General features: G+C 47.6%; 1 protein-coding gene across 6 annotated transcripts in view; it reads right to left on the bottom strand.

Moving 5' to 3' along the window:
- Nucleotides 1–26379, bottom strand: part of CSGALNACT1 (chondroitin sulfate N-acetylgalactosaminyltransferase 1) — a 328764-nt gene extending 302385 nt beyond the window's left edge. For 2 of the 6 annotated variants that reach the window (XM_081221110.1, XM_081221111.1), the window contains exon 1: nucleotides 26213–26379. The gene's annotated coding sequence lies outside the window, so the exon portion shown is untranslated. Of the gene's footprint in view, nucleotides 1–25731; nucleotides 25819–26212 lie in introns of those variants that run through there. The other 4 variants (XM_081221115.1, XM_081221116.1, XM_081221114.1 and 1 more) reach the window with 4 other exon arrangements.
- Nucleotides 26380–26950: the final 571 nt, after the last annotated feature.

A 26950-nucleotide genomic window follows, 5' to 3' on the forward strand; every position in this document is an offset into this window, starting at 1 on the left:
GAGAGGCCATATCAAGGAGTGACTGAGCCACACTCAGGACAAACTGCCACCAGGACAAACTGCCAGGACCTCGGGCAGGGCTCCCCCTCAGCAGAGGCAAGCGGGGTGAGATGGTGAGACTTCAGAGCTTCAGTTCCCTTGTCTGTACAATGGAGCTAACGGGTGCACCCACCTGTTTAGGCTGTTGCGAGGATTAAGGGAATTAGTCTGTGTAAAACATCACAGTGACTGCACAAAGGAATCACTGTTATATGTCTACATTATTTCAAAAGAAGTAATCTCAATTTTACAGTCATATTTCAGCTATTTGATTTGGAAAAATATTAACACACCTATTAGTCAGCCCTAAAAATAAGAAGTGAGCAGGATGAAGGCTAGAACTGTAATAGGGAAGAACAAATCTGACTCCATATTAGATCTGTTCCTTTTTCTTTAACCTCTGTGCCCTGCGGCCTGTGCTTAGTCATGCTGGCTCTGCATCTTTTGTAAAACAATGTTGCCTGTAGCCTGAAATATACAGGAGAGCCCATTCTGAGGCTCTGACCTTTAAGAGTCCATTCATATAGAGATCAAGTTGCAGAACAGAGAATAACATTTGTTGGAGGTTTACAGGAACATCTTAACCTGAACTACACTGAGGGCTTCAAGAACAAAGGATTCCAACACCAAGAAGTTTGCAACAACTAACCATGCCCCTCCCTCACCTGGCCTTTAAAAGTGCTTTGCTGCAACCCTTGGATGAGTTGGGGGGGGGGGGGTTGGGGGGTACAAGCCACCCATCTCCTTGCATGGCCCTGCAATAGACTTTTCTGCTCCAAACTCCAAAGTTTCAGTTTGTTTGGCCTCACTGTGGGCCAGGCACACAAACTTGCATTCAGTAACAGAATATGGAGCATTCTCCACGTGGGTAGCAGGAATTATTAGAACTATAGTAAGAATGAAGTTTAAGAAAGGCTTAAACTCTGTGGGGTTAGCTGAAGATAGAGTTTTATTCTAAATTCTTTCAAGGTTCTGTGAGTTTAGGTCAGACTTTTCGTCTTATTTGCGTGGATCTGTTCTAATCTGAGCATGCACGCACACACAGGCACACACACTCACACATACACACACAGGCACCCTCCTTGATGCAGAGGTGGCTCCACATTTCTGCCCACGATTTACGCAGCTGAGGATAAAGTGCTATTCATTCAGCGAAGAGGCGTGTTGCTGCCGCATAAAAAGGAGGCTTGTTAATTCATTTCTCAAGTTTTAATACGTTCTTACAAGTTCTACCCAAAACTCTGGAACGGTTTTAGGTGTGTATTACTGCACTGCGGAAAAAAACTTAACTCTTTCCTGGACCCTAGGAGACTTAATTCCCCTCTAGCCTGAGCCTTTCAAGAAGGTGAAAGAGGGCTTCCCTGGTGGCGCAGTGGTTGAGAGTCCGCCTGCCGATGCAGGGGACACGGGTTCATGCCCTGGTCTGGGAAGATCCCACATGCCGTGGAGCGGCTGGGCCCGTGAGCCATGGCCACTGAGCCTGCGCGTCCGGAGCCTGTGCTCCGCAGCAGGAGAGGCCACAACAGTGAGAGGCCCGCGTACCAAAAAAAAAAAAAAAAGAAGAAGAAGGTGAAAGAAAAGAGGACTAAATAAAATTATCCTTCAGGCAAGAAGCTGTGAGTTTACAGATGTCATGTTACTGGCGAGTTTACCAAGGGAAAATTTTAACTGTTCCCTTTCTTTTTTAAGCTGAATATATTTACCCAAGGCAATTAACACAAATTTCCTCTCTGTCCTCTGACAAAATATCCCACAGATATTTCCATAACAGCATAAACCAGTTAAATTGGGCCTACCAGATTCAGCCCAGTGTGGCTGAGATGTACTCCTGTTGCCAGGAAGGAAAGTCGTATCTTTTGAAAACTAACGCGTGCACCCGGAAGCTCTGGGCATGTTAAGCCAAGGGAGAAAAATCACACAAAATAACACATGGAGTCAAGAAGCAGGCTCAGCTCACTCTGATACTTACGCATTCATGTGTGTGCTTGCCTGCTTGCTTGTTACATGATTGGGTGCATGTTTCCAGACAGGATTCACATGCAAACCGTACCCATCTTATCCAATTGCACTTCGTGTCTCTAAGGGGCAGAATTTAAGACCACTGGGTAGCAGCTGTAGAAAACATAAGGAAAGCTTTCAAATTGGGCCACCCGGATTCAGAATGGACCGCATCGTAAAGTGGTGAGTTTGCTGTCCCCAGAAGTATTCAAACACGGACTGGACAGCCCGGGTTGCTGTAGAGAAGCTTCAGTATCAGAGCGCTAGCTAGACTCCATAGAGATCTACACTCGATCGAGATCTAGGTCAACTGAGAGAGCCCAGGACCTCACCGAGGCAAACCAGGAGGCTATTGTTCCTTTTACTTCAATCTAAGGATGTTTTTCTCCTGAACTGCCCAGGCGCGGAGGATCCAGCTCCAGGACATACGGGGCACATACCCAGAATGTGACAAGACTTCCGTTCCCGGTCCTTGACCCCCCAGGGAAGGGTAATCCCCATTACCCAGCCCCTGGGGAGGGGGGACTCCAGGTTCCTCCTGGGGACACTCAGCAGCAGTGAGAAAGAAGGGTTGCAGTGTGTTCCACGGAGCTGATCCCAGGCTCCTCCCTCAGGGAGGGACACACGCCCGACCACCCCAGCTCCCTGGAGGGAGCGCTGCAGAGCTCTCCCAGGAGAAACACGGACGTGAGCAGGACCAGGCCATCCCTGTGGCAGAGGGGGGACCACAGGGAAGGGTGGTGCAGGGGCGACCCACCAGACTAGAGACCTCCTAGGTAAATCCTTCCAATCTTTCTGAAGGTGCCCACGAAGCAGATAGAGACCCCCCACTCTGCAACCCCGACTCTCAGCTCCTCAGTGATAGAAAAGCAGAAAGCTCGTTCCTTGAGAAACGCAAAGCCAAAAATCACATTACAAGTCACCACGCTCCCTTCTTTAGACTCTCAGTATCATCATCCCCAAATCCTAACTAACCAAAGGATTACGAAGGCAGAGACAGGCCGACTCCTGGGAACAAGGCCAGGCTCCCGGCTCGGCCCTGGTTCTGGAGAGGGCCGAAGTGCAGCCCCAAGAGAATTTGCACACTGGAGGCCCAAGCGAGTTGTCAATGCAGAAACTGCTTACGCTAGATGACTAAAAACGTTCTGCATTGGTAAATGTGTATTACGTCCATGCTGAGAATGACAGTGTTTAAATGACTGCTATTCTGAATGGACTTTATCCAAAAAAAGGGGGCGGGGAATGAGCCAAAAAAAAAGTAACGAGATAAGGCGGCCTGTGTGGAGACACAGACACAGGTGTGGTCACCCGGCAGCTGTACCTCCAGGCCCAGCAAGTAACCACCAAGTGGGAGCAGCAGCCCCTCTCTGGCCATCCTCTGACTGTACTCCTAGGGCAGCGTGTCCTTCAAGATGCTGGTGCTTGCCAGTAACAAATAATTCTCGTGTTTTCCATCTTCTGATCATCTTGCAAACCAGACTCCAACTGCCACTGGCCAGAACTTCCTCACTAACCCCGAAAGGCTGCTCCCAGGCAGCTCTCATGCACCACGCCTGGGATGACCGTGACCTGGCCTCCTGCATCCTTCAGCCAGCAGGACACAGTCTAAAGCTTGTGGGGGCTTGGAGCAGATACCCCTGGGAAGAAGAGTGGGAGAACTTGAGGAAGCGTCAGGGAATTGTAATAGGGAAGAACAAATCTGACTCCTTATTGGATCTGTTTCTTTAACTCTGTATTTTGTTGCTTTTGCTACAAGAATGTTGCCTATTGCCTGAAATATACAGGAAGCCCGTTCTCAAGGCTCTGACCTTTAAAGGTATAACACTTTTCCATTCACATAAGGATAAAAAGTTGCAAAACAGAGAATAACCTTTGCCTTGTTGGAGATTTAAGGGAACGTCCTGACCTGACCTACATGCACAGCTGCAAGAACAAAGGATTCCAGCTCCAAGAAGTTTACAACAACCATGCTGCTCCCCTTTCAGTATAAAAGAAGCCTGAATTCCAACTTGGGGAACATGGTTCTTCCGGACACTAGTCCACCATCTCCTCTGTTCGCTGGCTTTCCAAATAAAGTTACTATTCCCTGTCCCAACACCTCTTCTCTCGATTTACTGGCTGTCATGCAGTGAGCAGTACAAGCTTGGACTCCGTAGCAGAACTAACCTTGGCTGGGATCCCCACTGGGATTAGGGAGTATGGGGAAATGGAAGGGCTCCCTTTAAGAAAGGGCCTCATGAGTCCTCTAAAGATGGGTGTTTTGTGACACACCACCTTAAAACTTAAAGACCTGAGAACTTGCGATGCCACCTGTCCATAATGAAATTCCATCAGGCTAGCTAGAACATGGCACTTCAAAATAACAGTAATAACAATTAGCTCCTAAAAGAGTTCCAGAGATGAATGGTGGTGATGGCTGCACAACAATGTCAATATACTTAATGTCACTTAACTGTACACTTGTAAGTAACCATTTTTAAATGGTTAAGATGGTAAGTTTTATGTTATGTGTATTTTACCACAATAAAAAAAAGAAAAAGAAAAGCTCTTGCTTAGGCAGATATTTATTTGTCAGCATCCTCTATAATTTTACATTAAGAACTTCTTTTAAACTGTTGTCATGGTTAATCATTTAGAAAATAAATTAAAATGTTGAATCAAATAACAACCTAGTTGTCAGGCCACGCGGCAACTCTGTATTTGCCATTTCATCAGAGTGAAATCTGATGAAATTTATCAGAGTTTTTATCTCCATAATGCATTGATAGCAATGCAGAAAACAAGAACATTTCCAAAAAAGTGTCATTCGCCAAACCCTTTCTTACAATCAATTCTAAATCTTCCAAGTTAAGAGAATTAAGTAATGTAAGCCAAATGCTGCAATCTGGATCAATCTAGCTTTAATCAGATCTTCCTTGTTTTCTAGAAACTAGTGTGTTAAAAATGGCACGTTTTTAAATAAACTAACAAGGGCTAACTGTATTCCTCCTACTGTGTTTGACATATATTAACATGTAAAATCTGCACTCAAAAACACTATTTTAAATTTCCTAAAATACACAAGTAAGAGTTTTTACCAGTGTTTCTACAACAAAATATACCAATTTAAGATCCATAAGTATCCACTGTGGTTAACTCTATTTATCAGCTGCCATAGAACAGGTATCAAAGTAGTTGCTGTGGGGCTTCCCTGGTGGCGCAGTGGTTGAGAGTCCGCCTGCCGATGGAGGGGGCGCAGGTTCTTGCCCCGGTCTGGGAGGATCCCACGTGCTGTGGAGCGGCTGGGCCCGTGAGCCATGGCCGCTGAGCCTGCACGTCCGGGGCGTATGCTCCGCAACGGGAGAGGCCACAACAAGTGAGAGGCCCGCATACCGCAAAAAAAAAAAAAAAAAAAAAAAAAAATTAGTTGCTGTGCTCCAGGCCCATCTCTTGAAAACCAGAACATGAACACAAACTGACTCTCCAGTAGCTGACCTTTCACTTAGATACTGCATTTCCCCAACCCTGAAATTAGAATAAAAACCAGCTGTGTCTTCATGTGACTTTTCCCTGGCACCAGCTCAATGCAGGGCATATAGCAGGGGTTCCATGAACATGTGTTAAATGAATAAATAATAATATCAAGGTTCAAGAGTTTACAATATACACCAAAAGTAAGAAGTATTCACAGACACCTTACTTTTGGCAAGAAGTCAAGTTGCGAAAAAGTTATATATGTGAATCTTTAGAAGTTATGTCATTTCCAAATACACTACCTCACTATATGAACTGCTATCTGTATTACCCTGTGTCACTGCCTGGATGAAGGAAAGTTTGGTGGGTTTTTTTTTTTTTTAAGAATGTAAGTAATTTCTTTTTTTTTTTTATAGCTTTTTTTTTTTTGGCTGTATGTGGGCCTCTCACTGTTGTGGCCTCTCCCCTTGTGGAGCACAGGCTCCGGACGCGCAGGCTCAGCGGCCATGGCTCACGGGCCCAGCCGCTCCACAGCATGTGGGATCTTCCCAAACTGGGGCACGAACCCGTGTGCCCTGCATCGGCAGGCGGACTCTCAACCACTGCGCCACCAGGGAAGCCCAAGAATGTAAGTAATTTCTAATTTATCTATTTTGTAACTTTGATGATACTGGGTTTACTGTTGTTCTTTATTTATTCTTTTTTAAAAGTAGAACATGTGGATATCTCAAATTCATTTGTAAGAATGAAAAGGATAAAATATAAATACCTAAAAACTGGAGAACCTGTACTTCTAAACGATGATACTCCTTAACCAGCCGTTTAGACTGACGTGTTGGGGAATGGTATAGCACTGAAAGAGGATTTCTGAAGATTAATAACATATATTGATAAAGAGTAAAACATGTGGAAAGAAGCGGGGAGAAGAGGCAATAGTGACCTAAGAAAACCCATCGTTTTCTATGTCTTTTGTCCGACACAGCAGTGTTTCATGTGGAAGGTATCCAGTAAATTCGGGTTAAATAAAAATATAATCACATCCATATATTCTAAATATACAATCTTATAAAGCACCCTAGTCAATTTGGAATAAGCTCCTTGTGGTATGTTACCATTACAACATCACATCCAAGGCCCACACTCGATCAATGGTCAATGTGAAATTATATTTAAGCATAAAATAGATTCCTTTATTTCCCACTTTGAAGACCTTTACTCTCCGTTAGTAAGAATAAATCAGTTCTCTGTTCAGGATAAGCCCCAAGTCAAACTCCACTGTCTCAAGCTTTCTGATTTAGAAGTCAGCAGCTGTGTGACACATGAATGTGGATTATCGCTAACCTCCTCCAAATTCCTAAAACAGGGTTACGGAGGCAATGCACCAGGCACTCTGTGTGCTGAGAGGTCTAGGTCTTTCTGCCGATAGGGGAACATCGAGGGCTAAGATACACCTGAAACACACCTCACACACGCTGACCTTTTGGAAATGAGATGCAAACAAAGAAAAAGATACTCCTTGCGATAATCAAGGAAACCTTTTTTTCACTCATCAATATAGTTTAATCATATTTGTACATCATTAATCATTCTTTCTAATGGCTAATAATAATTCCTCTGTATGGAGGCACAATAATATCTTAACCCATTTCCCACTGAGTGATATTTAGGATCTTTTCTCTATAAATAAGGTTTTGATGAACATGCTTTTACACACCTTTGGATACTAGTCTGATGATCGCCATAGGATGAATAATTATAAGCAGACTTACTAGGTTAGAGTATGTATTTTTTTAATTGAGGTATAACTAACATAATATAATTAGTTTCAGATGTACAACGTAATGATACAATATTTGTACAAACTGCAAAACGATCGCCACAGCAAGTCCAGTTAACATCCATCACCACAGGTAATTACAAAATGAGGAAAACTTAAATATGGCCTGGGTATTAGGTGATTTTTAAAGGATGATTATTAATATTTTAGGTGTGAAAACGGCATGTTGGTTTTATATAACAGAGACATTAAGTTGAAATAAATATAATATTCAAGCAGTATGTTTTCCCCCTGCTACCCAAGGGACACTCTGGTAGGTCCCATAATTCTCTGGTCACTTGTAGGTAACAGAAAGTCCTAACGTTACTTTAAGTCACAAAACACAACTGTGACTCCGAAAATAAAATGTCAGGTCAGTGTATTATCGACCCTTTAAGTAAGGCCAAAAAGAGTAAGAGGCACTGGCTTCTGCATTTCCTGCCCTCCACCTCCCCCCTTGCTGGCTGCAGTTACCCTCCCCTCCAGTGCTGGAACGTGGAGAAAGGCCACCTGACTGCCAGTGCACAGGCTGCTGGCTGCCTCCCAATATCCACTAGTCCCTTCCTCTTGACAAAAAGAAACCCAACTTTAAGCTGGGCCCATGGCTACCCAGCAACAAGTTTATATTTCCAAGGCTTTCCTGGAGCTGGGCCTGACCCCGTGACTCGACTCTGGCTAATGGCATATAAGCAGAAATGTTGGGTGATGTATCTTGAAAGTATCCTTAAAAGGGAGGGAGCAGATTCTGCCTCTGTCTGCCTGAACCATAACATGATGGTTGGAGCTGCAGCAGCCCCTCTGAGCAGGAACACGAGGACCACAGTCATGGGCCTGGGCCGTGGAGCAGTGAACCAGGAGGCGTGATCTTGACATCTGTGTGGCGCCCCCATCCCATCCCTGAACTGCCTACTTCCCAACTGGTTCTACGTAAGAGAGAAATCAACTTCTATTGTGTGTTACCACTGTTTTCTCTCTTACATGCAGGCAAACTTCCTCCTCACCAGCACAGACGGCTTTGCACTCTCCGGACCAGCCGACACTCAGGCCTGACTCTGAGTCTCGTGGGTGCTTTTGTGGATTCTCCAGGGGCTCCCCTCCGACCCCTGTGGTGCGAGCGATCCACCCAGGCCCTGAAACTCACTCCACAAGCTCTCCACTGGCTGTGTCCTTGGGCAGGGGTCAAGTTCCAGGCTGGCTCTCCCTCCCTGCAGGGGCCACACCTGGTCCAGGGGGAGCCCCCCTACAATGGCCCCAACAAACACGGCAGTGGGGGGGAGGCCTGTCCCAGCTACTCTTCACTCTCCTCACCCCCAAACGTCTCACCAGAGTCAGAGCCAGCCCACCACGCACCCAGCTGAGGGGACACAGGGCTCGGGGTGCGTGGGCAGGACCTCCACCCCCATTTCCTCCGGGGGGGAGGGGCTGGTGCAGATTCACAGCAGAAGGTTCTCCAGATAGATGGGTGCTTCTTATACCCTCACAGTGAGGAGGGTTTTCAAGAGCTGTGAGCCTCGTGTTCCAATACTGCCTCTGAAAATGCCCATCTTGGTCGTGCTCACACCTCGTTTTTGTAACTGCTACCTAGTGCATCTGGAGGCTTCAGTCAAGTTTTCCAATTCAACAGCCTGTCACAAAAACCATAAATTATGTGGGGAAGCACACTGGTGGTAAAACTCTAATAAAGCAAGGAGACGATTAACACGATATCTGGAGGAGCAGTTACCCATCGGGTGGGGCACGAGGAAGGAAGGAAATAAGACCCGGAAGTACAGGGGAGGGGCTTCAGAGGGAATGTTCTAGATGCTTACTGGGTTGTTACTCGCTTTATTATTTTAAGTCAAAAGGCACACACACGTTCCATATACATATACTTATCATGACTTATGAATTTAAAAGGAAACAAAGAGCAGACACAGCATAATCTCTAAACTCCATAGCAAAACCATCTGGAAAGAAGCCTGCACCTGACGACGAGGCTGTGAACTCAACACAAAGTGGAGGATGCTGGTCGGCGGTGGCGGATTTCCTCGAAGGTGTGAGTGTCACCCTTGACCCCTGCGGCGGAGGTCAGTGACAGCGCCCTGGGTGGATCTGATCCACCAGATGACAGATGAGGGGAAATAGTTCAGAGCTGCTGTCTGGAACCCCAGAGCCACCTGCAGCGGAGAAAGTCACCAGGTCCTGCCAGCTGGAAAGGAATCTCGGCCATCGGCTCAGCCCCGCGGCACCCCCGGCCCTGGTGGGCTCTCCTATGGCTGTGCCCACACTGTCCACACAGAGGGACGTTTGGTTAAGCCTTCCGAATTCTCTCTGCGTGACTTCTGTAATTGCCAAAGCGATGTTCTGACTATGACCTGGTTTCTAGGAGCTGGGTGACGGGTAAAAAAGGCGCTGATCACGTAGACTTTCCTGTTGCTGTTATAGAGGCACTGTCAGGTTTGTTACACGAGGAAAGCTGATACTGCTTGAGTGCTTATCTCACTTGATCCTCCCAATCATCTTAATCCCGCTGAGTGGAAGCAGAGGAGAGAGAGAAACAGTGACAGGCTGCCAAGATTCACACCCTGGCTCCAACCCTTAACAGCTGTGTAACCTGGAGCAATTCGCTGAACCTCTTTGGGCCTCAGTCTCCTCATCTGTAAAGTGGGAGTGATGGTAGTACCTACCTCATAGGGTTGCTGTGAAGAGTACATGAGTCAGTGGTCCTGAAGCACAGAGACAGCAGCTGTCACATAGTGAGTACAATATAAATGCTTGCTACTCTTCCCATTTTACAGACAAAACGCCTGAGGTTCAAGTAGTAAGGTAACTTGCCTAAATTCCATACACGGCAGCTAGTGCAACCCAAATGCGTTAGGCTTGACCCCACGTGCTTAACCACCACGCTTCTTACCAACCACCAAGCCAGTTATTTGTCAAAGTGAACTAACCCCTAACCCCTGTGCCCTGGGGTGTGTTGGTTGGATGACTTACTCGGGCCTGATGATGCCACCACAGGCTGGTAAAGGCCAGACTCTGGGCCTCCACAGCTGAGGTCAGCCGAGCGGCAGGCGCCCCTCCCTTGGATCATCATCCCAGGACAGCAGATAGCGCCCTCCCTACTGACCCCCTACTGAACTCAGAGATGCTCAGAGGCACACACTGGCTTCCAGTTCTCCATTTCTAGGAATATGCCAATGAGCAGATACAAAATGTTCTCCAACCCCGGACAGGTTCAGACTACACCCATTCTGCCTTGACTTGGCTGTAAGGTAGCAAGATTTCCTTTAAAACCTTTCTACTTGGATTGATCCCTTGATCATTACATAGTGTCCTTCTCTGTCTCTTAGTCTTTATTTTACAGTCTATTTTATCTGACATGAGTATTGCTACTCCAGGTTTCTTTTGATTTCCATTTGCATGGAATACCTTCTTCCAACCTCTCACTTTGTCTGTATGTGTCCCTGGATCTGATGTGGGTCTGTTGTAGGCAGCATATACATGGGTCTTATTTTTTGTATCCATTCAGCCAGTCTATGTCTTTTGGTTGGAGCATTTAATCCATTTACATGTAAGGTAATTATTGATATGTATGTTCTTACTGCCATTTTGTTAGCTGTTTTGGATTTGTTTTTGCAGGTCTTTTTTCTTCCCTTCCTCTTGTGATTCGATGACTATCTTGTGTTTGGATTGCTTTTTCTTTTTTGTGTGTATATCTACTGTAGATTTTTGGTTTGTGGTTCCCATGAGGTTTTGATATAGCAGTCTATATTTACAAAAGATTTGTTGATTTTGATCAACAAGATTTTAACTTGTTGATCTCTAAGTTTCAAATGCATTTCCAATATCCTGCATTTGTGCTCTCTGCACAATTTCTGGTTTTGATATCATATTTGTGTGTGGATGATTTCCTATCTTTACGGTAGGTTTGCCTTTACTGGTGAGCTTTCCCATTCATAATTTTCTTATTTCTAGTCGTGGCCTTTTCTTTTCCATCTAGAGAAGTTCCTTTAGCATTTGTTGTAAAGCGGGTTTGGTGGTGCTGAATTCTCTTAGCTTTTGCTTCTTTACAAAACAGAAACAGACTCACACACTTCGAAAACAAACTTATGGTTACCAAAGGGGAAAGGTGGGGGGAGGGATAAATTAGGAGTTTGGGATTAACATATACACACTACTATATATAAAACAGATTAACAACAAGGACCTACTGTGTCGCACAGGGAACTCTGCTCAATACCCTGTAATAACCTATGTGAGAAAAGTATCTGGAAAAGAGTGGATATATGTACATGTATATCTGAATCACTTTGCTGTACACCTGAAACTAACACAACATTGTAAATCAACTAGACTCCAGTATAAAATAAAAATTAAATTAAAAAAAACTTTCAGGGCTTCCCTGGTGGCGCAGTGGTTGAGAGTCCGCCTGCCGATGCAGGGGACGCGGGTTCGTGCCCCGGTCCGGGAAGATCCCACATGCCGCGGAGCGGCTGGGCCCGTGAGCCATGGCCGCTGAGCCTGCGCATCCAGAGCCTGTGCTCCACAACGGGAGAGGCCACAACAGTGAGAAGCCCGCGTACTGCAAAAAAAAAAAAAAAAAACTTTCAAACTGATCCAGGCCCAGGTACACTGTACCTGTGAAGGGCCGGAAGGTGGGACCTGGCCCGAGGGTCACCATCAGGCCTGCAGACAAATGCAGTAGAGCAGGACCCCTGCTAACACCTTGAGGAGCCACGTGCCTCCCTGCCTCTGCTTCCCCACTCGAGAAGCAGAAGCATTGGACCAGATGACCTGTGAGTTCCCTTCCATTCTCTGATCTTTATATCCATATTTTATCTCAGAGCTAAATCTCATTGTGATTTGACTACATTCAAAAACAACCCAAAATAATAGTAATAATCTACTCATTTTAAGGAGATACAGGCTGCTTTCTTTCCATAGTGCATCAAGGGCCAGTGATGCTACTGATATTTGCAGTTGTGAAGGGATGAAGACGCTTTCAAAACCCTAACATGAGCTGCTGGGACCATGAGAGGGAAAACCGATTCGCCCTGAGAGCCGCCCACTACATGAAACACAGCTTAAAAGCTTTTCTCCCTGAGAATAATAAGCAATAAACTGGGCCTAATCCTTATCTGGTTCATGCCCAACAGCCCCAGATTACACGTGTGCACATGCATGTTCCTGTGTGTGTGTACATGCTCACAGCACACTGAAGATTTTTTTAGGAATGTAAATAATGAGGAAGTACCACGAACACTTCCAAAGAAGACATTGTGTTCATTACAATATTGTCTCAAAATGATGTAGACAACTTGTCAGAGATACTAGCCTGATTCATAACCTTACTTTTGGCCTTATACTAATAAAATGCTTGCTAGGAAATCCATGATGCAAACTAATTTTTGCATTAGACTGCACAGAAGAAATAAGTTGAAAAAGTAAGTAATGGACCACCCCATGGATTTTCAGGTGATACTGGTTCGACATCTAAAATTATTCTTTTCATCAGCAGCATGTATAAAATGCAACTACTCACTGATGGGTTTTCTCTTCTTCCAAACAACATTGTAACTTGTATTTTTAGCCTTTAAAGCTATTTTAAGATTCTTTAATTTAGTCAAATTAGTTTCATCAGAAATATCTGTTCAGATGACTGATTCATGAAACATGCCAACTATAGATAATACACCGCTCCACTCATTTTTAAAAGGTTTCATAATCTTTGTAGCAGGCCCCTTCTTAATGGCCCGACGGTGCTGAACCCTTCACCAAAGTGGCATGGACATATATACACTACCAAACGTAAAATAGATAGCTAGTGGGAAGCAGCCGCATAGCACAGGGAGATCAGCTCGGTGCTTTGTGACCGCCTGGAGGGGTGGGATAGGGAGGGTGGGAGGGAGGGAGACGCAAGAGAGAAGAGATATGGGAACATATGTATATGTATAACTGATTCACTTTGTTATAAAGCAGAAACTAACACACCATTGTAAAGCAATTATACTCCTATAAAGATGTATAAAAAAAAAAAAAAACCTTCCTGCCCTATATTAGGTACGCGGGCACTTTGATAGGAGGGAAAAAAAAAAAAAACACAAATGATCCAGGAAGCTGAGGTATGTCACAGGTAACGAGCAGACTATTACTCTGATAATCCAGGCTTGCGCTGAGCGCTTTGCCTAATTAGACTTCACACAAGGGGGAATAAACGCTTTAATATTTAACAAGTATAATGGTGTAATCGATGTACACAAATCACCTGATAAGGAACATTGCTTATTAAAGAGAGAGACAGATGGCTACGGGAGAGGTATCATCACTAAATGTAAAATCTCACAGGCCCCCACTGTGAGCACCAGCGACGCATCACCACTCCAACCCCAGTGACTCAATGCATTATTTAGTCCATCCTCTTGCTCAGGAGCCTATATGTTCGCCCATGTCACAGATTTAAGAAAGTCACTTGGTGGAAATAGATCACCTCTGCTGTTTCTCAAAGCATCTTAACCACTCTGGCTGCTGTCAAAATCCCAGTGAGTCAAGATCTCCAGCATCGGGGCTTCCCTGGTGGCACAGTGGTTGAGAATCTGCCTGCCAATGCAGGGGACACGGGTTCGAGCTCTGGGCCGGGAAGATCCCACATGCTGCAGAGCAACTAAGCCCATGTGCCACAACTACTGAGCCTGCACTCCAGAGCCCACGAGCCACAACTACTGAGCCTGCACACCACAACTGAAGCCCGCGCACCTAGAGCCCGTGCTCCGCAACAAGAGAAGCGACCGCAATGAGAAGCCCGCGCACCGCCACGAAGAGTAGACCCTGCTCACCGCAACTAGAGAAAGCCCGCGCACAGCAACAAAGACCCAATGCAGCCAAAAGTAAATAAACAAAATAAATTTTTTTAAAAATTGTGTAAGATATGAGATGGGACCAAGCCTCATTCTTTAAAAAAAAAGAGAGACCTCCAGCATCTCTCTTATAATCATGTCAGTGTGATAATTAGTCCTCCTTTTTATAACCTTCAAGAACACTTAATGTGTTGGAAGCCTTCCTGACTCTGTTAGATCCAGCCAGCCTGCCATAAGACTATGAATGCATAATTTGTTTACAGGTAGCTTGGAAGAAAACACCAAGTAAGAAAACAGTATGTGGGGAAGAGAGTTGAAAACAGGCACGCTTATGAACAGCAAATGATACTAAAAGAGACTTTTCTTTTGGGGTGGGTAGTTTGTTTGGTTTCTCCAAGGTCAGCTTTACGCTCAACTGCAGGAACCCTGGAAGGTAACGTGCCCTGTTCGTGAACACAGTTTCTCCCCAACCTGTTGACTATTCAGTTGCCTCTGTTCATTTCATGCGTATTTACAAAGAACCTACCGTGTCTACACACTGCACCTCGCTGCTTGCAGCGCATCCAACAATGGTGTGAGCTGTGGACCCCATGCTCCAGGTCTGCAGTCCTGTTCAGGAACGACACAAAAGCAACTGCAAGGCCGCTGCCACGTCACGCTTGGTACCCGTGGAGGCGCCACGCTTGGACACAGGAGCTGCAGCGGCAGACAGACTTTGCGTGAACGCTGGGTCTCCCTGCCACGCCATCTGCCCCTGCCAAGGCATTCCGTCTACCTGAACCTCAGTCCTTCCAGTATTTTTATATGGGTTTCAAAACAATTCCACAAATAAAGTGCTTTGGGTACTGCTTAGTACCTAATAGATTTCTTCCTAAGCTTCTGCCACTTCTGCACTCCCAGGGAAAAAGATGGGCCTCAATTTAATTAAAAAGCCAATAATTCAACCCCTGACTTAGCTGCAGTGATACCCATATCGACATCTTACTTCTCTTTGACATAAACAATTTAATTTTTGACTTGTGCCCATAAACAAACTCCTCCAGAACTATTCCTAGCAAGTGTTTCCAGAAAGATCATGGATTTGAAGTGCAGAGAAAAAAAGTTTCATATTTTAATCCAGATGAGATGGGGATCATTTGGAGTCAATTTGATTCATGAAGTTTATGGCCATCATTTCCATTTCTGATGCTGTAAAATCAACAGGAAATTAAAACTAATCCCATTGACCTTGAAGTAGGCACGGAGACCTTACATCTCCAAAGAAGATGCTCCACATGTCACTAAGCCATGGCTTAAGAATATAGTCCCTTCTTTGTATTTCACTCTACTGAGAGCTCCTTGAGGTCAGAAACCCCTGTCTTTTCACCTGTGTATCTCTAGCACCGAGAACAGTGCTGGGCACACGGCAGGAGCTCCATAACCAGATTCTGAAAAACCTGAGAGCAGGCAGTTGTGTAGGTGGCATCACTGTCGGGGCACCTAAAACTACCTGCCAGTTGGCAGTGGTACCCAAGGATGCTGCATGGCCCATCAAGAGCAGTGGGACGGAAACAAGGGACCTGGGCTCCATTCCTGACAATGTTGTTCCCCTCAGTAGCTGGGTCATCTTAGATAAGGCACTTGACTTCTCTGGGCCTCTTTCTGTTCATCTGAAAAATACAGAGGTAGTCCAAATGGTGCTATTATTTCTGCAAAATACTTATGTTGGTCCAACTGATCTCAGAAATAACATTATTCCTGTTGATGTATTCTTGCTAAGCAGTGGTCCTCCCGTGACTTCTAACTCCCAACAAGTCACTGACAAGACCATTGAATGAAGTCTACAAATCCTCCAGAATCCAAGTGTCCCCTTCAGATGCACGATTTTGCCATTTCAAAGATTTTTAGTTCATAGAGATACAATAGATGAACATGGCTAGCTTTCATCAAAGCTTCTCCATTCATTCTCTGACTCTCATTCCTAAGTGACTAAGAGCTGCAATAATGCCTGTCCGCTTCACACGGGCATGACATGTGCCCCCAAGATATTGAAACAGTCACTTAGGAGACCAGGGAAGAGAGTTTTAGAAAGCTGGTGCCTCCCACGTGCCTTGACCCCAGGAAGAGCCGTCCCCACAAGCCAAACAGTCACCTCCCCGTGCTTTCAGGCGACCAGACGGGTCTAGTTCCTGCATCTCCTCCTGTCTCCGGCCTCGTTTCCATCAGAACATGAGACACCCGCTCTGCGTAAAGGGCGTGTTCTCATGGCCTCTGCACTGCACACTAATAACAGCCCAGGCACTGGTCCAGACTCACTCTTGGAGGAAGGGAAAAAGGTAATTCCAGTGAAGCTGGATAAATTCTCCTGTATGCCCAAGGATATCCATGGAAAACACTCTGAGGATTTTTAATTACTTAAGCGAAAAATATCCTGTCTACAAAGAAAATCCGTTTTTGAGACAACCCAAGACCCAAGATGTTGAAACAGCTCACTTGATCCAACAGAGTAACTAGCTTTATGCTCAGATTTTGGCTTCAGCCACTGTTTGGACTGATGAAGCCCTTCACAGTCCATAAATTTCATTGCTTTGCATTCAAATGGCCCCTGAGTCTCAATGATTAAATTCCTACTTTAGGGATTAAGAACTTGCCCATGGCCACAGAGTGAGTCAGCTCGGGAATCCTTTCTCCACCAACCTAGTCTCCTTCTGCAGCAACATGTGTACACCTCCATCTGGAGGAGAGATACAAAACAAACAAACAAACAAAACCCTCTTTACACCCAGCTCTCTCGTTACTGTGGCCCATAAACCTATGGGCCATGAGTTCAGTGAAAAGACAAAAGGACCCTCCCCACCAAAGAACGTGCTTTAGATACAAGAGCTTGCAAGTCAGAGCCACATCCAAAGAAATAGCCCCCAAAACACAAGACTCCTCCGCTGGATTCCCATTATGTAGCCACAAACGTACTTAAATAAATCTTATTTTTACACAAATAAGACATCCAAAGGTACCCTGGGTATTCTGAGTTATTTATGTCGAGGCCCAAGAAGTACTTATTTTCTATCCATCTGTATGTACAGTAGATGGGAAATAAGCCAAGGACAGCAAGTATCCTTTGGGCAGCTCACTGAAATAGCCGAGGGACACTAAGAATTCCTTCTTTAACGGCAAGACCCCGTCACCGTCTTGCCCCTCTCAGCCTAAGACCACGAGCTACATGAGGATACCGAGGGCAGTTTTCTGGCATCAGAGTCTATACCCAGACACCTTATCATAGGGACATATACACAGCAGGTGTTCAAGACGTATCTGATTATAATCATCTAGAACTTAAGACATTAAAAATTATGCAAGAGGGCTTCCCTGGTGGCGCAGTGGTTGAGAATCTGCCTGCCAATGCAGGGGACACGGGTTCGAGCCCTGGTCTGGGAAGATCCCACATGCCGCGGAGCAACTGGGCCTGTGAGCCACAATTACTGAGCCTCCGTGTCTGGAGCCTGTGCTCCGCAACAAGAGAGGCCACAATAGTGAGAGGCCCGCGCACCGCAATGAAGAGTGGCCCCCACTTGCCACAACTAGAGAAAGCCCTCGCACAGAAACGAAGACCCAACACGGCCATAAATAAATAAATAAACAAACAAACAAACAAACAAACTATGCAAGAGTAGAATGAGAAGCGTCCGGGCCCAGGGCGAATGCAGATGCTCCTGATCCTCACCTTCCCTTCCACCTTCCTTCCCGTGCGCCTATGTAATCACAACAGCTGATGCTACCAAGTATCCAAGCTAAGCCGTTCACATACATTCTCATGCTAAGCCGTTCACATACATTCTCTAAATCAATCGGCAAACTGCCCAATACGATGGGCACTATTATCCCCACTTTACAGATGAGAAAACTGAGACCTAAAGAATTCAGTAACTTGTCCAGGATCACAGTTAAGAAAGGGTGGACCTGGGTGAACTGGATCCACTGCCCAGGCCTGTCCTGGAGGTGACCAGACTGTCTCACTTATTAGAGCAATCAGCAAACATTCATTCCGCTCAGCTCCCCAGGAACCAAAGGAACCAACCTGGAATCCATTTCAAGGATTACTCTCCTTCCCACAAAGCTCTCCTTCTATCACTTTTTTAAAGTCTGCTTGTTCATTTCATTTTAATACACTCTATTAATTCTATAAAATAGGCTTTTGAAAATTACAGTAGCTTACTTTAAACGAACTGTTCCCCGATTCAATACGTTTTTTAAATTTCTCACATTTTTTTTTAAACCCTGAATCAAGCTTCTCTTGCACCTGGGCAGGTTCTGTTTGCTTATTCACAGAAGGGCTGGTTTATGCCCATGAGCCAGCGCAGAATAAATGAGTCAGGGCCTCCTGCTCCCTGGCTGAGGTAGCCAGTCCCAGACCGTAATGATTTTGTGAAGCCCGCGCTCCATCCCTACCACACACGGCATCTACCCCGGACACCAAACAAGGTGGCCCATTATCGTAAAACCACTAGGAACATCTCCCGGAAAACACCCCTGATCTCACAACACAGCCCACGCTCCAGAAAGGCCAGCAGGACCCTAAACAGGGCCCTGTGGACCGGGCTCCCGGCCTCACCAGGAACAGATCTGGGTGTGTTTAACCGAATCGCCAACTGGAATAAGTAGTCTTATTTTCCCATGATACCAGCTACCCCCTGAAGATCTAGAGTGAAAACTGGCAACAACTAGTAATTGTGACTTAGCTGTTTGCTGGGAGAGGCTGCAGTGCTTCTGGAAAAACCCTGCAGTGGGAGGCCAGGGAGCTGGAAGTCCGGAACAAGCCCTGCAGCAATGGGGTAGGCAGTGCAGGAGGGCTGCAGGCCTCTCCCCACGCCTCAGCACCGCCCGCCAGCGGCACATCTCAGCCGCCTGACCCCCTCGTGTCCCCAAGGACAAGCTGCTCACGTTCTTGCCTCGCCCTCCACCCACGTCCCAAACCCTTTCCACTCAGCCCACCTCTAACTTCTTTTCTGGCCTGTTCCAATTTCCATGGGACCCGAGCTCCTGGCTACTCCCCCAGAAGACTCTCTTCCCCACCCCTGGGACCCATGGGCACCTATCCTGGGCTCCAAGCTGCCCTTGCTTCCTGGAATCCAACCTCCTCTGGGCCTCCTGGGTAACAAGCCCGTGTGACAGGAGCGCTACACTGGCACCAGCTCACGTATCACCCAACCCCGCTGCCGGGTCTGCCCCAGCCCCGCCAGGGAGAACCAGAAAGGAACATTTGGAAGAATTCTATCTTGGAGTTTCAGTATCTTTATCTCTCCCAGCCCCTGTAATTGGTGGAAGTGGGAGAAGAGACAAGTAAGATGGGAGAAGTGGAAGGGCACCGCTGTGGGTCAGTACCCGCCCCCTCCAGCAGCCTGATGCATCTCATTGAATTCGTGCAACAGCCTACCAAGTATTATTATTCCCCATTGTGCACACGAGAAACTAAGCCTCGGAGATGTCCACTGACGGGGCCAGGACCCCCGGTCAGTGAGCGACGGAGCTGAGATTCAAACCCCAGCAACGCCCACCCCGAAGGCCCAGAGCCTTCCTCTGCGCTGCAGGCTTCCACATCTTCGCCATCGCTGTGGTGTCTGGCACAGTGACTCCAGAGAAGAGGGGAGTAAGAAACAGTCGTTGAGTGAATGCATGAACGCCTGACGCCAGCCCTCACACCTTCATATTCTGCAACCCCACGCTGGATTTTATTCATATATTCTGCTTAGAACATGCCCGAGAAGCGCCTTGACAAGACGTTAACCGCTGTACAGAAATAAGCTGTACCACGCTGTATTGTGTTTCGAGCTACTAGGAAAAGCCACATATAAAAATCTATAAATAAAAAGTGCTGATGCAGAGCCACTGATAACAGTTCATTTGTCACCCTGCTCCGTCGTGTCTAGAAAAGGATACAAATCCAAGAATCTAAGGGAAATCAATGTCTTCACATTTTGTTAACCCTCAGAACTCGAAGACGCTTTCCGGGCTACCAGCTCAAAGGGTATGGATGTTGGCAAAGACAGCACAGAGGTTCTGCAGCCGGGCAGACACGGACTCAAGGCTCAGGCCTGCCACCCACGAGCTGACCTCGGGCAGGTAAGTGGCCTCCCTACACCCTGGTTTTCTCATCCGCAAAAACGCAGAGAATAATAGCGCGTATTTCCTAAGGTTGCTGTGCTGATTGAATGAACAAGTCACTGCCCACATTTCGCAAAGCGGTTGCCACATGGTTTAGGGCTCTGGGTGAGCCGTTTCCGTCACACAAAGAGAAGAACTCTAATGGAAATGTAGCAAGACATCTGAAATGAATGAATCACTTGCTTTTTTTGCAAACATTATTCCAAGCACTAAGTTCACCTGAATTCCCTGTTCCAGATGACTGTGCCTACCAACGTGGTCTACCCTGAAAGCAATGCTATCAGTAATGATATAATAATAACCACCACCACCAGCAGCAGCAATGATACGTCTCTCATCGATCATGTGCCCGGCACTGTTCTAACCACCTGTACAGGTGTGAGCCTCACAGACAGCTGGGCGGACAACTGTCCCACAAGAGTGCCCGACGGGACGCGAGCAGGCTGAGGCCCACACTCTGCTTCCCACGCTGTGCACCCTGGAGCGGATGCTCCACCTCAAAGGGGCCCCTGCCGGGCTGGCAGCCCTGTTCACAGAGGTTAACTGAGCAAGTTTCTAAAGACAGGAGACAGAAGTAGAAGGTCCCTTTTGAGACTAGCCAGGACCTAAGTCGAAGACCATCATCTTAGTAGTTTCGTTAACAGAGTAGTTGAGGATAGCCCCCAAACACCAGTGAACAGCTCCTATCATCAAGCTGCGGGGCATGTGCTCACGTCCCTTGGGAAGGGAAAATAAGGGGACCGGGGGTCCAGCATAAACAGACAACTCCCATCTACCTCCTCCCTGCCTCCTGCTTCCCTCTTCCTCCATCAACTCAAATATCCCTTTGTGTGCATAGGAAACAGAGTAGCAGATGTGACCCCAGGATAACAAAATGTATGTTTTTGCACCGTCCAAAAGCAACAGCTAAAACGATCTGTGCATCAAAGTACTGTTTCACTAAGTCACAGGATCCAAACCTCTCTGCAGACTCTAGTGCTGCTGCTTTTGTGCATGCAGGGCCCAAGTGCAAGTTCCTAAAAAAAGACTCCCATGTATAAACATGCAATTTCTCCTACCTGGGGCATCCATCATCTTGGTCAGCTCCAGGCTGCTGTCTAAACTCACATGCCTCGCCTTGCACACAGCTCTACAGCCATCACTGTGGCTGAGCCTTGGCCTCTTTCTGGGGGAAGTCGGGGAGGCAGGGAGATGCAGGGCCTTCGCTGGCGGGATGTTTGAGGGCAGCGGCAGCGCTCTCCCAGTTTAAAGAAGCGTTCTTGTGCAAACAGGATCTGTGTAACTCTCTGACATGCTCAGAATCCTAAACATAACCCCCAAAAGTTAGCTAACTCATCGGGAAGTGATAAGAAGAATTATCTACGATCTTCACACAGAAGTTCTCCTCTTCCCCAGTTCTTAGTAATGATCTAGACCTTGAAAGAAAGGCAGCAAAGATCAGACGGCCTTGTTTTACCCCACCACGTGATGTATATCCAGACAAAACTATAATTCAAAAAGATACATGCACCCCTATGTTCATAGCAGCACTATTCACAATAGCCAAGACATGGAAGCAACCTATCTGTCCACTGACAGATAAATGGATAAAGAAGATGTGGTGCATATATACAATGGAATACTACTCAGCCATAAAAAAGAATGAAATAATGCCATTTGCAGCAACACAGATGGACCTAGACATTATCATACTAAGTGAAGTAAGTCAGAAAGAGAAAGATAAATACCATAAGATATCACTTATATGTGGAATCTAAAATATGACACAAATGAACCTATCTATGAAACAGAAACAGAATCACGGACATAGACAACAGACTGGTGGTTGCCAAGGGGGTGCGGGCTGGGGGAGGGATGGAGTGGGAGGTTGCGGTTAGTAGATGTAAGCTTTTATATAGAGAATGGATAAACAGCAAGGTCCTACTATATAGCAGAGAACTATATTCAATATCCTATGATAAACCATAATGGAAAAGAATATTAAAAATATATATATATATATACTGACTCACTTTGTTATACAACAGAAATTAACACAACATTGTAAATCAACAATACTTCAATAAAAAACACACTGAAAAGTCCTGCCATGTGAAAATCGGAATCAGAAGTCTGATAACGTACTGAATTCAGAAGAAATCCCTCAGTAAGATTTGGGGCCTGCAATGCGCTGAATCTTCTGTAACGGTAGTTAGTTTTGCTTTACCGATTACTTGTATTTAGTTTGTCACTGTAATTAAATTTCACTGAAAACCTGAAAATACAATATTCTCTTATTCACTCACAAACCATATGGCAATATTTTCAGTCATCGTGTTTGCTTACATACCTTGTCGGTACTTTTTTCTACCAAATAGCAAATTCCATCTGACAAATAAAAACACCAACACACCTTCAAGTTGTTCAATAGTCTCAAGCCTGACTAACTTCATTCAAGCTATAATTTAGAAATAAGAGGGCTTTTCAAAAACTCCCAGAAGAAAAATGCCTTTCAATGATACATCTTGGAATGTAATAAAATATATATTTTTATGCGTGGAATTTCACATGGCCCCTTTTTTTAAAAAGACAAGACACCAGCAGCTCCTACTGGCCAGATAAACTCCTTGAGAAACAAGTTATTAGCGCTCCAAGGACCAAATTAGGAAATAAAGCAATTTTAAACACACTAAAAGATAAAAATAAGCTCTACCAAAAACATACTCCCCAAATCCCCTGAAAAATACTAGAGCAAAATCATATATTTGAATTTTTAGACAGTTTTTTTAAGTCATATATTGGAATATGAGGATATGCAAAGCAAAAAGCCCGATTATTACATCTCCTTTAAACCTTTAAAGTTATTCTCAGATGGTACCGAATCTGTCATTTAAGACCACTTGCGCATATTTTTAGGCCTTTGGTAATGCTTTTCACACAAGGTTGCCCTTTTCTAATAAAGTATTCCGTGTGGCGAACCCAGGAAGTTAAGTTCCTTGGCTACCTTACAGGACATAATAATGGCAAAGAATGACAGCCTGGGTGATACGCTATGCAGAAGAGGCCCCTAGTGGTGGAGCCGCTGCTCCGTTGGCTGCGTAAGCTTTCAAAAGACTGTTTCATCACCAGGGCAAAATCGATAGGTAATCCAGTCTACCTGAGCTACCTTCTTTAATAATCTCTATTAGCCCTAATATACAGTAGGGCTATCACTTAGAATCCCAAGGTCCTTTCACGAGGAATAAAAAAAAAACGTGAGGGGCTTCCCTGGCGGTGCAGTGGTTGAGAGTCCGCCTGCCGATGCAGGGGACACGGGTTCGTGCCCCGGTCCGGGAAGATCCCACATGCCGTGGAGCGGCTGGGCCCGTGAGCCATGGCCGCTGAGTCTGTGCGTCTGGAGCCTGTGCTCCGCAACGGGAGAGGCCACGACAGTGAGAGGCCCGCGTACCGCAAAAAAAAAAAAAAAAAAAAAAAAACCGTGACCTGAAGAATAACTTCATTACATCCTGTCTTTCAAATCCCGCGCGCCCTGTCCGGCCTGAGCTGGCCTGGAGAGACAGGGTAAAAGCGAGAGCAAGCACTGTGCAGAGCTTCCTGTGCTTTCTTTCCAGTGTGACAACATTACACCGGGGACAGCGCTAGAGCAACATGAAGACTGGGAAGTACACGGCGTCACCGTGCGACCTCGTGATGGATTCTTCCCAACAGGAAAACCCTGAAGTATTGCCCACCTCCACCTCCAGAGCGTCAGCCCCTCACTTCCAAACACCCAGACGGGGCAGCATCTAAGCTTCTTCAATAAAGGGTGCTTGAAGGGATGGATGGGAAGGGAGGCTGCACACAAGGAATTTTAAATTAAAAACAGCAACAGCGCTGAAACATGCCAGACCTGGGGGTTTCTAAAAGTCAAGGAAGACAAGAGACAACTTTTCCAGAGCACTTAGTGTGCTCTGGGCGCTGGGATAAGCCCCTAATTGTTACTTCCTTTTTCCCAACGTCTTCATAAGGTGAGGAATATTACTGGCATTTTACGAAGTCGAAACCAAGGTTGTGAAAGGGTGACTTGCCCAAGGTCATACAGTTAATAAATGGGAGGCTGCCTGGAGCCCAGGAGTCTGGGACGGCAAAGCAAAAGTTCCCTTCGCTTTCGTGTAATCTGGTGAATCCAAAAGCTTGAGATTTTGCTTTGAACCCCATTATGACAGTTTGCAATCTGGAGCACACAGATGAACAGAATTAAAGCATTTCAATGCTGTATACTTTAGAGTACACATAGCGTGGAAAGAACCATCACATATTTAAACCGTTACGGCCCATCTCTCGCTTTCCAGGAATTGACCCTCTCCGGGAGCACAACACGCCGTCCCATGTCCTATTATGCACTATTACACGTGTCTGAGTCACTTTTTATGACTAAGGCTTTATGTTTTTTGCTTTATGCCTCTAGATCTAAGTTTGGCTTTTCTGCTTCTAATTAGCAACATGAGAGCACCGCGCAGGGCTGGTTAATGTTCACTGTTGCAAGTAACGCTACGACAATGACGAGTTTCTTGTATGAAAATGTTAAAATCCAACAAACCCGGTAGAACTGAATTTCCATTTCTAGTAAAAAGACGTGAAAGAACAGTTATTATCTTTATTATCTAGACCTCTCTAACGACATTTAAGTAAAAACCACTCCGAGGCTTTGAAATCAGAATAAAAGCGGAGTTGCGGAGAAATAGCCACTCTATTATGTACGAGGGCTTCCCAAGGCTCGCTGTTTCGGCGTGCACGGCGCTATTAGACCTTCTCCTCTCCCATCCCTTGGCTCATCGGTGAAAAGATAAATTCAAAGTCACCGACCGGTGTGCAGGTGCAGGAAGCGCCGCGGAAACACCAACTTCGCGGCGTCTCCGTACAGCTCTCCTCCGCCGCCGCCCTCCACCCCGACCCCCAGACCGTGCCCTCGAGGGGGCCCCTCCGCTGACCGCGCACAGCACTTCCTCCCGGCATCCCGGATCGCAGCGACCCTCGGGCACGGTCGCCCCGGCCCGGGTTCCAGGCAGAGGGCATGCTGCCCACCTCCACCTGGGCGCGCGCCCCGCGCCCTCTCCATCCCAGCAAAGACGACTCTGTGCAGCCGCAGCTAAAGCAGTCACGCGGGCACGTGCAAAGGCTACTTTTTAGTCGGTGTTCAAGAAAGTCTTCAAACAGCTGAAGGCCACCAGAGTCTGGTGAAGCCACAGCGACCCCGGCCAGCAGCGCCCGGGGCCCTCCCGGGAAGCCTCCCCCGCGACCCCGCGCGCCCACCTGCGGGCGCCGCGCCACCCCCTCCCCTCTCCTCCCCCTTGCCCCACCCTGCGGCGCGACCCCCTCCCCGCGGCACCGCCCCCCACGGCCGCGCGAGCCACCCGTGGTGGAGCCGCGGGGCTCCAGGATGCCGCCCCGACGCCCCCGCGGCGCCCACGCCCGGCCGGTCCGGGCCCGACTCACCGCGAGGCGCTGCCGGCCGGCTGCCACCGCTCCCGCCGCCGCCGGCTCCTCCTGCGCGGCGCCGCGGGCTCGGCTCCACCTCCCGCTCGGGCGGCCGCGGAGCCTCCGGGGACCCGGGGGCGGGGAGCGCGGGACCGCGGCCGAGCCCCGCGCCGGGCGGGGGCCGCGAGCCGCGGGGCGCGGGGCGAGGGTCCCTCGGTCCCGAGCGGGCGCCCTGGCCTGAGCCGCTCCCCCTGCGGCGGGCGCGCCCGAGACCACCCCGCAGGTGGCGGCTCGGCGCGCGCCTGAGACCCGGCGAAGTTGAGGGAGGGGCGAGGACGCGGTGGCGGTGGGGCCCCAGCAGGGGGCGTTGGTGTCCACTCGGCAAGTGTGGCCCTTCCTCTTTCTGGACTGAGACCCCCCGCCCGACCCCCTCCCCCCAGCCGCCCTGTCCCCTTGCCTGCTCTCGGCTGCCCTCCCCTCCCTGGGCCGACTGACTTACCCAAACTTTGCACATGGCACTTCGGAGAATTAATCCCGCAGCCGCTGTGTTTGCGGCCCAAGTGGGTTATAACCCTTCACTAGAGAGCTGTTAACTCACAGGGAAGGTCAGAAAGCCCGTGAGCTCCGCGACCCCACCGCCGTGGGGAAGTGATGTCTGCAGGGAGCCCTGACGGCCACTGGGAGGCCGAGGAGGGAGGTCGGAGCTGGGTGGCGGGGGCGGAGGATGAAAAGCAGGCAGGCGGGGTGTTGAGTAATAAAGCGCCTCCCCGCTCACACACACACACACAGAGGCCCTCGGGCCACAAGTGCCCTTGACCTGCAAGTGCTCCAGCGCTCCTCTGCGGGAGGAGGAGGTATTTTGAACCCCAATTCTCAGTATAATGAAGGAGACGGGAGGCAACAGTGTCCGCCTGGAGGAGGCCATCTCTCCACGCAGCTTGCAGAGGCGCCCACGGCTGAGGCAAGGCAGGACCAGAGCTGAGACCAGTCCTCCGGCGCCTGGTACTCCTTCTACTGCCCGGCCAGCAGAATGCCCAGGGTCCCCATCCCAGAGATTTGGGGGCACAGACTGTATGTGGGCACAGGCTGGTAAGTCCTGGAGGCAAGCACCTACTGACCCGCAAGAAGCACTCCAGAAGCCAGCATCCTAGCAGCAAGCCTGCTCCTACGGCAACTCCCCAGACCACCCCAGGCCATCCTTCTTCCAAGGGTGCCCCGGGACCTCACTGCCCCGGGA

This window comes from Mesoplodon bidens, assembly GCF_964165515.1.
Source record: "Mesoplodon bidens genome assembly, chromosome: 20".
NCBI classification, from domain to species: domain Eukaryota; kingdom Metazoa; phylum Chordata; class Mammalia; order Artiodactyla; family Ziphiidae; genus Mesoplodon; species Mesoplodon bidens.